The following is a 13,818-nucleotide window of genomic DNA, read 5'->3' as shown; positions in this document are numbered from 1 at the left end:
ATAAATTCTGGTCCTACTGCCAGTGGCCCCACAGACTGCCCAAGCCACACAGCTGTCACCCACATTCAGAGGGTCTAGTTTGGTTCAACGCAGGCTCTCCTGCCATTAGTCTGGAGTCAGTGAGCTCCCACTAGCTCAGGTCAGCTGTTTCTCTGTGTATGCCCAAACTGGTCTTGACACCTTTGCTCATATTATCACTCCTCCCTCTCTTCAACTGAACTCTGGGAGCTCTGCCGAGTGCTTAGATGTGGATCTCTGCAGCTGCTTCCATCAGTTGCTGGATGAAGGTTCTATGATGATAATTTAGGTAGTCATCAATCTGTCCACAGGGGAAGGCCAGTTCAGGCACCCTCTCCACTAACGCTTAGGTTAGGGTCTTAGTTGATGTCATCCTTGTGGATTCCTGGGAACTTCCCTAGTGCCAGGTCTCTCAATAGCCCCATAATGGCTCCCTCAATCAAGATATCTCTTTCCTTGCTATCTCTCTCTCTGTCCTTCCATCTCAACCATCCTGTTCCCTGGTGTTCCTCCCCCCTCCTCTCCTTTCCCCTCCCCTCCTCTTCCACTCTCCCTTCTCCCCACCCCATGCTCCCAATTTTCTCAGGAGATCTTGTCTATTTCCCCTTCCCAGGGGGATCCATGTGTGTCTCTTAGGGCTCTCCCTGTTGCCTGGCTTCTCTGTTGTGGACTATAGGCTGGTGAGAACTTATTTCTTAGGGCTGACCTCTGATTTCCACATGCACACTGTGGCATGCTTGTGCCTGCACTCACACACAACATCATATACTAATAAATTATTTTTTTTTTGAGACAGGGTTTCTCTGTGTAACTTTGTGGACCAGGGTGGCCTTGAACTCACAAAGATCAGCCTGCCTCTGCCTCCCTACTGCTGGGATTAAAGGCGTGCACCACCACTGCCCGGCTATAAATTATTACTATTATTGGTATGAGTGCTCTGTATGTATGCCTACATGGCAGAAGAGGGCATCAGATCCCATTATAAATGTAGGGTAAGAGGGTCAACCAAAGAAACCCACTTTGGCCAATTCACACCAGAGCCAACTCTGCCTGTGACCAACTGAAACATGAAACCAATCCCTGAGCAGAAAAAACTCCCTGGGAAAACTCTGGCCACAAGAAGTACTATATAAGCCTGTCTGCCTGTTCAGTTGTTAGCGCTCCTTCTCACCACGGTGGAGGAAACCACTCTCCTGGACTCCTCCTTCCCAAATAAATGTCTTCAAGAGAGTCTTGGGTAAAGATCTTCATTCGCTGGTGCAGAATAAAAGAACTTGCTGGGACGTTCCCTTATGGGGAATGAGCAAGGCTGAGAAGAACAGAAGAAACTTGATGGGACGGTCCCTTAGGGGGACTTAATGAGTCTGTAGCAGAAAAGTAACAACTTTTCACCAGTGCTGAGATTGCTACATTTCTGCAGGGGCTTCCCCTTCAGTAGTAGACTGTGGCGGGAGAAGGGCAGAAAAAGCTGTTAACTCTGCGAGGAAGTTCTCTAAGGGGAACAGAACAAAGCTCAGCTGTAACAGCTCTCTCCAGGAGAGGAGCAGGATTGCTATATCCTGTGGGGAAGACATCCCCACTGCACCCCAGCTTCAGTTAGCCTGGCTTCTGGACAAGTCAGGATACCTTTCTCTCCAGGGCTGAGCTGTCCTGTTGTGGCTCCAGCCTCCAGAGCTGTCCAATTGCAGCTCTAGGTAGCCTGGCTTCCTGATAAGTCAGGACACATTTGCAGCTCCAGAGCTGTAACACTCACACTCGCTTATATTTTGGTTCCAAAACCTGGCACTCACAATTTGATTATTAAAATAAATTGATTATAATAGATAGTTGTGAGCCACCATGTGGTTGCTAGGAATTGAACTCGGATCCTCTGGAAGAGCAGCCAGTGCTCTTAACCTCTGAGCCATCTCTCCAGCCCCTAATGAACTTTTTCTTTTTTTAAAAAATATTTATTTATTTATCATGTATATAGTATTCTGTCTGCATGTATCCCTACAGGCTAGAAGAAGGCACCAGATCTCATTTTGGATGGTTGTGAGCAACCATGTGGGTGCTGGGAATTGAACCCAGGTCCTCTGGAAGAACAGCCAGTGCTCTTAACCTCTGAGCCATCTCTCCAGCACCTAAACTTATTTTTCAAATGTTGCTCTTCATGTTTATTTCTGTTGGACTCTGATCCTTTGGATGTGCATGACTAAGAGGGAGGAGGTGACCAAGAGGTTTTTTTGTTTTTGTTTTTCCTGAGACAAGGTTTCTCTGTGTAGCCTTGGAGCCTATTCTGGCACTCTCTCTGGAGACCAGGCTGGCCTCGAACTCACAGAGATCCGCCTGCCTCTGCCTCCTGAGTGCTGGGATTAAAAGCGTGCACCACCAATGCCCGGCGGTGACCAAGAGTTTTAAAGGAGCCAAAAATAGGATTTGAGTTCCATCTAATTCTACACCTTAGGAGAAAGCCTAGAATCCCACTACAGCTTCAGTCTCACACTTGTAATATTGGGATACCCAGCATGGTGATACATGTCTGTAATCCTAACACTTGAAAGACAGAATTGTTTCAAGCCTGAGGCCAGTCTGGTACATATAGTAAGTTTCAGACCGTCTGGTACTACCTTGTTTCAAAATTAATGAAACAACTCAAATAGGAACCATGCTCTCTATCCTTATCACCCAGGATGGTTGGGTAGTGGAGGAGAGTAAAAGAATCACAGTGCAAGCCGGGCATGCAGAGGCAGAGGCAGGTGGATCTCTGTGAGTTCGAGACCAGCCTGGTCTCCACAGCCAGTGCCAGATAGGCTCCAAAGCTACACAGAGAAACCCTGTCTAGAAACAAACAAACAAAAAACCAACAACAACAACAACAAAAAAATAGAGTCACAGTGTAGACCTGTTCTGTTTGTGTGCATGTGCATTTCTGTGTGTGTGTTTATGTGTGTGTGTTTATGTGTGTGTGTGTGTGTGTGTGTGTGTGTGTGTGTGTGTGTGTAAGCCAGTGCTGGGTGTCTGCCTTGATCACTCTCTACTGTTTTTTCTTTGTTTTGTTTGAGACAGGATCTCTGTATATAGCTTTGGCTGTCCTGGAACTCACCGTGTAGACCAGGCTGGCCTTGAACTCACAGAGATCTTCCTGCCTTTGCTGGGAGTGAAGACATATGCTACTACTCCTGTCTGCATTTCACATTTAGTTTTTGAGACTGGGCCTCTCACTGAACCTGACTGATTGGTCAGATTGATTGGTTGGCAAGTCCAGGACCCTCCTATTTCCCCTAGTCCTGGAACTATAGGCACATGTCTCCATGGCCAGGTCTTATGTGGGTGCTGGTGATTAAACTCAGTTCCTCATGCTTGTGTGGCATATACTTTACTCACTGAGCCATTTTCCCAGCCCCAAAACTGTTTTCTGTTGATTATAAAGTAAAATTTGTGGGCATAAAAATGTATATTGTGAAACTGCCCGTAATAGTGAATATATAGTAATCTCAGGATTCAGAAGGCAGAGGCAGGAGAATCACAGAGAGTTCAAGGACAGCCCTGGCAACAGAGAGAGATCTGACTCCAAACAAAGAGAATAACATTGTGATACTGGGCGTGGCTTAGTGATAGGATATTTGTCTAGCATTTGTGGAGCTCTGTGCTTAATCTCCAGTATAGGAAGAAAGAAGGAGGGAGGGAGGAAGGGAGAGAAGAAGAAAGAGAGAACAGAGAAATGGCCCTTTGGAAGGATCAGAGTTTGATTCCCAGAACCCACAGCAGCTCACAACCATCTATAACTCCAGTTCCAGGGCATCTGAGCCCTCTTCTGATCTTCTCAGGCACCAGGCATGCACATGGTTCGCATACATACATGCAGGTACAGTATTGATGCACATAAACAAATCTTTTAAAAAATTATAAAAGAATGAGCAAAGAAAATGCAACATGAAAACAGAAGTAGAAAAGTATTTACAGCCAGCCGGGTGGTGGTGGCACCTTCCTTTAGTCCCAGCACTTGGGAGACAGGGGCAGGTGAATATCAGTGAGTTCCAGGACAGCCAGGACTACACAAAGAAAATCCAGTCTCAGAAAGAAAGAAAGAAAGAAAGAAAGAAAGAAAGGAAGGAAGGAAGAAAGCCACCCATTACTTTGTAAGCTAATTTTCAAGTCAGTCTTAGAGAATGGCAACACTGCAGGAAATGTCTAAGCAGAGACTCGGCATGGACAGCTATCAGAAGTCAGCTTGGTCCATGTTTTGTTGATTATTCATTGGGATCAGCTCAGTTCACCAAATGTGAACTACATCAAGTCCCTGCCATTCAGCTGGAATGCTCTAGCTGCCCTCTCAGCCTTTTTCTAGCGTGGCTGTGCAAAGTGAACACAGGAAACTGGAGGGACTCTTAAGTTAGAAGCTTCATCACCTTTCCCGATACAACTGGACCCTGTTGCTGCCCATTCTGATGGTTTCTAGTCTACATTATTAAAAACTAGGTAAGGGCCAGGCTTTGGTGGCGCACACCTTTAATCCTAGCACTCGGGAGGCAGAGGCAGGCGGATCTCTGTGAGTTTGAGGCCAGCCTGGTCTACAAAACAAATTCCAGAACAGCCAGGGCTACACAGAGAAACCCTGTCTGGAAAAACAAAAACAAAAACAAAAACAAAAAAGAAAGGAAAAGAAAAGAAAGAAAAATACAAGTTGGATATAATGTAAATCCCAGTATGTGGCAGACTAAGGCGGAAAGGTCATGAGTTCAAAGCCTGTCTCAAAACATAAAACAAAGTGTGTGGGGAGGTGTCAAGCCCAGAGCTTAGATCACTAAACTCATGTTAAGTGGCTTACCTGTAAGTTCCAGTCTTGAAAAGTGGAATCAGGGTCTTTAGCGCAAGCTCACTATTGACACTTCTCATGCTGGTGAGTATTGTGTTTGAGAGACAGACTCTACCTCATGAGTGTGGTGGCAGAACAATCAGTCATAATTCCCAACATCAACCTTAGGCCTCTGCATGCAGTGCACATATGTGTATTCAAACCCACACATCTAGAATACAAAAAATTCAATTTCAAACACACACATCTAAGCACTCCCCCCACCCCCAAATACACAGGTTCTGCAATGCAACAAAGAACAAAAAACCAAGATGGTGAGATGAGTGACTAGTGAAGGTGCTTGTCTGAAAGCCCAAGAACCCAGGTTCAACTGGGGACCCGGAGGGCTGAAAGAGAACCAATTCCTTTAAGTTGTCCTCTGATACACACACACACACACACACACACACACACACACACACACACACACACTATTTTTTTTTTTTTTTTTTTTTTGGTGTTTTGAGACAGAGTTTCTCTGTGGCTTTGGAGCCTGTCCTCACACTCGCTCTGTAGAACAGGCTGGCCTCGAACTCACAGAGATCTGCCAGTCTCTGCCTCCCAAGTGCTGGGATTAAAGACATTGTGATCCCAGCACTTGAGAGGTGGAGGAGGTATGAGGAGTTTGAGGCCAGCATAAGAACTTGTTTCAAAAAAAACAAGCCCTGCCCCCCCCCAATGCACCATCATTGTCTGTTTGTTTTTCTGTTTTGAGAAAGGGTCTCTCTGTGTAGCCTTGGCTGGCCTGGAACTCATTCTGTAGTCAAGGCTGGCTTCAAACTTGAAGAGATCTGCCTGCCTACCTCTGGCTCCTGAGTGCTGGGATTAAGGCCTGTGCCAGCCACCACTGCTCAGCTCGATGACGTGTGTGTGTGTTTTAATCCAAGCTCTTCAGAGGCAGGGGCAGAGGCAGAGGCAGAGGTAGAGGCAGAGGCAGAGGCAGAGGCAGAGGCAGAGGCAGAGGCAGAGGAGGCAGAGGCAGAGGAGGCAGAGGCAGAGGCAGAGGAGGCAGAGGCAGAGGCAGAGGCAGAGGCAGAGCAGAGGCAGAGGAGGCAGAGGCAGAGGCAGAGGCAGAGGGCAGAGGCAGAGGCAGAGAGAGGCAGAGGCAGAGAGGCAGAGGCAGAGGCAGCAGAGGCAGAGGCAGAGGCAGAGGCAGGCAGATCTCTGAGTTTGAGGCCAGCTATGTCTGCATCCAGAGTTTCAGGCGAGTATGGAAAAAAACAAATAAAAAGTAAAAACAGAACAAAAAGGTGGTGGTGGGGTCGTCTGGAGATGCTTCAACTCATAATAGCAATTGTGTGCAAGTATGAGAACCTGAGTTTGGATCCCAGCAACCAGGTAAAAGGCCAGGCATGAACATTTGTACACAAGAAACCCCAGTGCTGTGGGGGATGGGGGTGGGGCAGGAGGGTCACTGGGGCTTGCTGTCTACCCACTTAGTTCTGGACTCAGGAAGAAACAGAAACCTTGTCTTAAAGGAACGAAAAAGGCAGGACACCAGGCATTCTCCTCCAGACTCTGTGAGTACTCACACCTACACACACATACAAGAGCTATTTCATATTAAACTTTATTATTAAAGATGTTGTTTATCTATAATATATAGCAAATTTTCTTGACACTTTGGCTGGGAGTGGAGACAGAGAGAGACAGAGAGAGAGAGAGAGAGAGAGAGAGACAGAGAGAGAGAGAGAGAGAGAGAGAGAGAGAGAGAGAGAGAGAGAGAGACTGATCAAGAACTTGAATATATGTATCTCTATTCCCTCCCCCCAGGAAAAACAAACCTTGACTCTTCAGCTCTTCAGTTAGGAACAACAACCAGGTGTGGTGGCTCATACCTGTAACCCCAGAACTTGGGAGGCTGAAGCTAAAAGACTGGTGAGTTGGAAGCTAACCTGGGTTACAGAGTGAGACCCATTTTATTTCTTTCCTTTCTTTTTTTTAAAGATTTATTTATTTATTATGTATACAGTGTTCTACCTGCATGTATGCGTGCACACCAGAAGAGGGCACCAGATCTCACTACAGATGGCTGTGAGACACCATATGGCTGCTGGGAATTGAACTCAGGACCTTTGGAAGAGCAGGCAGTGTTCTTAACCACTGAGCCACCTCTCCAGCCCTTCTTTTCCTTTTTTGAGACAGGGTTTTGCTCAATATCCTTGGCTGTCCTGGAACTGAATCTGTAGACCAGGCTGGCCTCAAACTCAAGAGATCTGCCTGCCTATGCCTCCTGAATGCTGTATTAAGGTGTGCACCATTGCCACCCAACCTAAGACCCTGCCTTAAACTCCTTCCTCCTCTCCTAAAACAAGGGTTCTGGGGCTGATGGTATAGCTCAGTACCACTGATCACAAGCTTAGCAAGAGAGGATCCTGGGTTTAATTTCCAGAACCCAAACAGAAAGAAAATCTTCATAAAAATACAGAAATATGTGGGCTAGAGAGATGGCGCAGAGGTTAAGAGCACCAACTGCTCTTCCAGCAGTCCTGAGTTCAATTCCCAGCAACCAATGGTGGCTCACAACCATCCATAATGAGATCTGGTGCCTGCTTCCAGCCTGCAGGCATACATGCAGACAGAACATTGTATACATAATACAATCTTTAAAAAAATTGTTGTTACACACACTTTAAAAAATACAGAAATATGGGCTGGAGAGATGGCTCAGTGGTTAAGAGCACTGACTGCTCTTCCAGAAGACCTGAGTTCAATTCCCAGCAACCACATGACAGCTTACAAATGTCCATAGCTCCTGTTCCAGGGGATCCAATACCCTCATAAAGATATTCATTCATGCAAGCAAAAGACCAATGTACATAAAATAAATAATTTTTTTAAAAATACAGAAATATCACACACACACACACACACACACACACACACACACACACACACACGAAGGGGGTTTTGTTGTTTTTTTCTCTCCTTTCTTGTTTCTAAAAGAGCAGAGGTCTATGCTAGTGACACAGAAACAGGAAACATGGCCAAAGATAAATGACAAGTTCCTTAGGGCCCCAAGATCACAGCAGAGAAAGGCTAACCCCTCAGGATGGAAGTCAAGGACTTCTAAGCCTTTGGCTCATACAGGATCATTGGTGGAGCACAAGGATGCGGCCTCTAGGGAAGGCGGGTGACTTTCATACCTTCTCATAGCACAGCAATAGAAACCTGTCAAGAAGGAAAACAGGAAGGACTGAGGACGTGACTCAGTGGTAGAGTACTTACGAGTGAGCAAAAAAGGTCCTGGGTTTGATTCCTCGACCACAAAATTCCCCCCAGGGTTTTTGAGACCATTCTGGGCTACCTGGAAAGACCCTGTCTGAAACAAACATCTCACATTATAATTAAAAAAAGTGGCATTGATCGTCTCCTCAGAGGAAGACTGGGAGGATCAAATGAGTGGGCCTCTTACCCAAAGCTATACATTTGGCAGGAGGAAAGCTGTGACTTGAACTTTGAACTTGGGTCTGCTTGTCTCCAAACTCTGCGTTCTATTCCCACTTGAACAGCCCTCCTCTTGCTTCTGTGGCCAGAGAACCAGCTTTTTCTGAGGGTGAAGGAAGTGGGCTGGCCCCTGTCTGTCAAGCCAGTCTGACAACTGTGAGCAGGATGGTTTCTGGCTGCCTCATGCCTGTGCTTCTTTTCAGATCCCAGAGTGACCGCTTAGTGAAGGTTGGGCGTTGGAGGTAAAGCCTCAGGCGCTCCCCGTGTGTGATTCGAGTTTGCCTTTCTCATCTGCCCATTCATCAGTCTGTACAACGGGAATCATCAGAATAGGTACCTCTGGGATTGCTGTAGAAGGTAAACCAAGGAACAGGCTCAGTACCCTGCTCAGCCAACAATATTAGCTGTTATCATTAGTGCCCAGGCCTTGCCCCTGTGGAACTTTGGAACGGTGTTGGGAAAACATACATTTTTGTTTGGCATTTTAAATATGTTTTATTTTAGAAAGGGTCTCACTATGTAGCCCTGAGTTGGTCTGGGACTCACTATGTAGAGCAGGCAGGCCTTGAACTTTCGGGCAGTCTTCCTGCCTCTGCTAAGATTACAAATATGTGCCACCACAACACACAGAACATCCATCTTAAAAGTTTAAGTTAACTTATCTATTTGTGTATGAGGAGGTTACAAAGGCCAGAGGACAACCTTTGAGAGCTGGCTTTATGCCTCCACCATGTTGGTTCCAGGGATTCAACCCAGGTCATCAAGCTTTGCAAGCAACACATTTTTCTGCAGAGCCATCTTATCAGTTCCGAAAATTCGTTTTTTTTTTTTTAAATGAGATTATAAAATAATATATATATATATATATATATATATATATATATATAATATTTCTAAAATTGTTGGGGAAAACTCTGGGATTAGTGGCACACACCTGTTTTCCTAGCTATTTGAGAGGCAGAGGCATCAGACTTCGAGTTAAAGGCCAGCCTGGGCAGCATAGTTTCAGTTGCTGTTTGTGTTTGTTTGTTTGTTTGAAAGTGGAGGAGTGCTAAGAAATGCTGCCTACTGGACATGAGGCCATTGCACTCAAGAGTGCACAGCAGCTGTGGTCACCTGCACACCAAGCTCCAGCCACTCAACAGACCAGCATGGATGGAAGGGGCCCGGTAGGCCCCACCACCAGCTCAGGAGCTATTGACCATTAATGGCTGCTGGGAAGAGACAGAGTCACTTTCCTTGGAGAGTATAGCCACTGGGAGAGTATCCATGCCCCACACTGTCGGCAGAAACAGCACCAATCTGACTCAGTGAGTTATTAATAAGATAAAGAGATGAGAGTGAGAGGGAGAAGTACTGGGTGTGTGTGTAAAAAGAAACATTTTGATTAGATGTGATCAAGACTCACTATATATAGGGATAAATTAAAAGTGTACTAAAAAACTATAAGCAAAAAATATGAGTACCAGGCAGTGGTGGCGCATGCCTTTAATCCCAGCACTTGGGAGGTGCAGACAGGTGGATCTCTGAGTTTTGAGGCCAGCCTGGTCTATAGCTTGAGTTCAAAGACAGCCGGGGCTACAGAGAAATCCTGTCTCAAAAAACACACACACAGAGAGAGAGAGAGAGAGAGAGAGAGAGAGAGAGAGAGAGAGAGAGAAGGGAGGGATAGAGAGAATAACAAAACTATTATTCATATGTAGGAAAAGACCCAAAGGAAATGTTGGTAGCTCTTTTTTTTTTTTTTTTTTTACGACAGGGTTTCTCTGTGTAGCCCTGGCTATCTTGGAACTTGATTTGGAGACCAGGCTGGCCTTGAACTCATAGGGGTCCACTTGCTTCTGCCTTCTGAGTGTTGGGATTTAAGGCAGGTGCCACCATCATCTGGCTTGTAGCTCTTAACTCTCGGTGGTAACATCACAGATTATTTAATTTTTCCTGTTGCTTTCATATATTACCTGAAATTTCTTTGGTTTTCACAACCAGGAAAAAAAAATGAAACGGAAGAACAGAGCTGTAAATGCTGAAAGGAGCTTTACTTGTCCGGGCTTTTGCAGAGGATGGGCCAGGAGAAGAGGCTGTGAGTGGAAAACTTGGACTGGGGGGAAGAAGTCAAGAGAAGACTTTACTGTGTCCTTATTTCTTGTCTCTCAGCTTCTCTGGGCTTTGGAATTCTTGGTGGCTATGACTGAAGTCTAGTTTGTTTACTACTGTATTCTCCAGCATCTAAAAAACCCACGAAACAAAACAAAGCGCTTAGTAGGTGCTCAATCAATATTAATCTAATGAATGAATGACCTCGACAGCTCTGCTTAGCCTGAGAGACAATGATGCTCTTCAGTTTGCTATCCAGCTGGTGCAGAGCCAAAACTGAGGTACACAGTTTCCATGGCAACTGTAGAAGGTCCAACAGGCCAGCAGCAGGAGGCAGACTCAGGGATTGTGAGCTCTTGTTTCTCTTCAAGGTGCAGCCTAGAAACTGAGAATAAGGCAATAGACTCTGTCCTCAGATATGGAGGGAAAAAGATGTAGTTCATAAATACTTATCTCAGTTCTTCACTGGGCAAACTTGTTAAGCCAATCAATGAATGCTCAGGTAGGTGAGATTTAAAGGACGGGAGGTGCTAGTCTGGACCCAGGCATGTCATCTTGGGCAAGTTATTTAACCCTCCAAGCCTCAGCTTGCTCATTCATAAGTGGAGAGTTTTGATAAGCTTTAAAACGACTGAGAAAAAGGTATGTGTGGTGGAGCTGTGAAAGTGCAGCCACTATAGAAAGGCCTGATGGTTCCATACAAAGTTAAATGCAGGAGCTGGGCATGGTGGTGTATGCTGTAATTGCAGCACTCAGGATGCAGAGGCCGGAGATTGCACACTCACTCTAGGCCAGTCTGAGCTGTGTATTGAGATTCTATAAACACATCTGGAAGCCTAAAGTTACAGAATAGGTGCCTCTGGGTCCAATAGATGGGTGAGAGGGAGAACAGGGTTGCAGAAAAACCCTGGGTCCTGCATAAGCACTGCCTTGGTGACAAGCAGGAAAAAGCTATGGGTGGGGTCAACACTGGTATTTTCACCTGCGCCTAGCCACTTTTCCAAGGTGGGATCCTGAGTCACTAGGTTTACTCCAGCATCAGTATTACTCCAGCAATGGGGCAGTGTGTCCCTTGTTTTCCTTGGAGCACTGTGGGTGAGGAGTCCTGTGAACTCCTCTTTGCAAGGAGAACCACTGCAATGCTGCTAGTTAATGGCATCCAGTTTTCTTTTCTTTTGTTTTTCGAGACAGGGTTTCTCTGTGTAGCCCTGGCTGCCCTTGGCTCTCCTGGAACTCAATCTATAGGTCAGGCTGGTCCTGAACTCAGAGATACACCTGCCTCTGCCTCTTGAGAACTGGAATTAAAGGGATTGGCTGCCACCACTGCCGGCAAGCATCCAGTTTTCCAAACATAGCCTACCGAGATTCAGAGTCTAACTCAAAGGAGCCACTAATGGGGTTCACACCCCTGGAGAGGAGGTTGGGTTGACTTCTGTCTCTACCACCAACAGTGTGGCCTTGGGCAAGTCTCTCACTTTTCCACTTTTCTCGGGCTTAATTAGAAACATGCACATCTAAGCTGGGGAGATGTGAGTAGAGTGGGCATTGAGTATCAGGACCCTCTTTCTGCTCCCCAGCCCCAGTCTGGGAAAGAACAGGGCCCTAGAACATACTAGATGGATGCTCTCTGTCTTGGACTCAACAGCAAACACAATCGGACAAAAAAACTTCAAGTTCCCAGAATCTGCCTTTAAAATGCTGGGACCGAGATTAAGGCAATAACTTGCTTGCTGTAATACAGGATTTAGGCTTAAGGGACAGGGAGTTTTCCTCAAGCCTCATCCATCATTTTCTCCAGTAAGTCTGGAATGTACTGTCTGAGGAGGGTGAATTCTCAATTCTTAAGAGAAAAGCTGCTTTGTCCAGTGTACAGGTTACGAAACTGGCTCACAGAAGCCATGTAACTGGCACCAACCAGAGAGCTCAGGTCTAGGATTTGAACTAGGGTCCTCTTACAGTGTTACGCTGGGAAGACTCAGTGAGCGTGTGGCTAGCGGCATGCCAGGCGCACAGTGGTGGGAATACATCGAGCCAAACCGAGTTTAAAGCCGGGCCCGTTCATTTGCATGCTAATACCCAGAATGCTTTTCCACACACCGCTTCATTTAATGGAAGCGCTCAGTTTGGAACCCTGTAAAGTTTGGAGTACATACTTCGCTCCTCTTGCAGCTAACTGTGGGAACTTCGCGCCAGTACACGTGCCTTGCCTACAGTCTCAGGCTCTGAGCCCAAGAGCCCAAAAGCTCAGCGGCGGCCCCAGCAGACGAACGAACCTCTGTGTCCAACCCTCATCTGGTAGCATCCTCAGGCGGGCTAGGGACAAAGCGCTCAGGCCTGGCCGCAGGGTCCCTGGTCAGAGTGCCCGGCATTTTGTAGGGCAGCAGGCGTTAGGCATGCTTCTGGCTTTGGGGAAGATCGTGGGCACTTCTCGATCCCTGGGTTCCCTACTTTCCCTCACAACTGCTGGGATGTGCAGGGGCCGCTGGTTTTGTCCATCTTGTCCATCGCCATCATTTGCTCTCTTCCCTCAGCAGGCGAATTCACGCTCGCTGGGGCACAAAGCCCAAGGAGCGGTTGGGTAGGGGAAACGACCTATCTCTCCCTAGTTATCCAAACGCGCAAGGCCATTTTCCTCGGTCAGTAAGAGGCGGGCAGAAGGTTCCGCCTGCGTCGGGCCGGGACCCCGCGTCCTTTTTAGGGCTGCAGAGGGGGAGGAGGTCGCAGGCGACTTCTGGGGATTCCGGCCATCAAAGAGAGCTAGGCAGGGTGCTGATGCCCGCCCGACCTGTGGGTGCGCAAGGCAGGCTGGGGGGGGGCTCAGATCCACACGTTAGGGCCGCCCCTCCCGCACGCTCGCCTACACTCGGGGCGGGCAGCGGAGGGGCCGCTGTAGCTGGTTTGCTGGCTTGTCGCTCGGATCGTATTGGTCGGGGTCGGGGGGGGGGGGGTTGAGGCTGCAGCCCCGGCCCCGCGGCGGGGTGCGGAGGCGGGGGCTCAGGCTGCGCTAGCATTGGCGGAGCTGGGGAGTGGGGAGGGGGGGCAGGAAGCGGGGGGAGCGGAGCTGCAAGGGGGGGTGTATAAATAGGGAATGGGGGGACGTGCATCCTCCGCTGGGCGAGGGGGGGTGCTCGGCACAAAGAAAGTGGAAAGTTTGCGGCGCTAGGCGGCCCAGGCTAGGGAGCCCGGTGCGCACGTGCTGGAACGGGGCTACTGAGACCCCCCACGCCGAGCTCGCTTTTTTTCTTTCTGCAAGCTGGGGGGGGGTGTTGTTGGTATCGCCCCCTCCTTCTCCTCCCCCCAGGGGTGAAAGTGCAAGAGGAAGTGCAGCCGCTGCCATCTTTCCTCCGTTCCGAACGCACGGAGCCTGGGGCCGCAGCGCCGCCGCTCCGCCACCACCCGTGCCTGGCCTGGGGAAGGGCCCA

This window comes from Cricetulus griseus (genome assembly GCF_003668045.3).
Source record: "Cricetulus griseus strain 17A/GY chromosome 1 unlocalized genomic scaffold, alternate assembly CriGri-PICRH-1.0 chr1_1, whole genome shotgun sequence".
NCBI classification, from domain to species: domain Eukaryota; kingdom Metazoa; phylum Chordata; class Mammalia; order Rodentia; family Cricetidae; genus Cricetulus; species Cricetulus griseus.
This window is presented reverse-complemented; position numbering follows the sequence as displayed.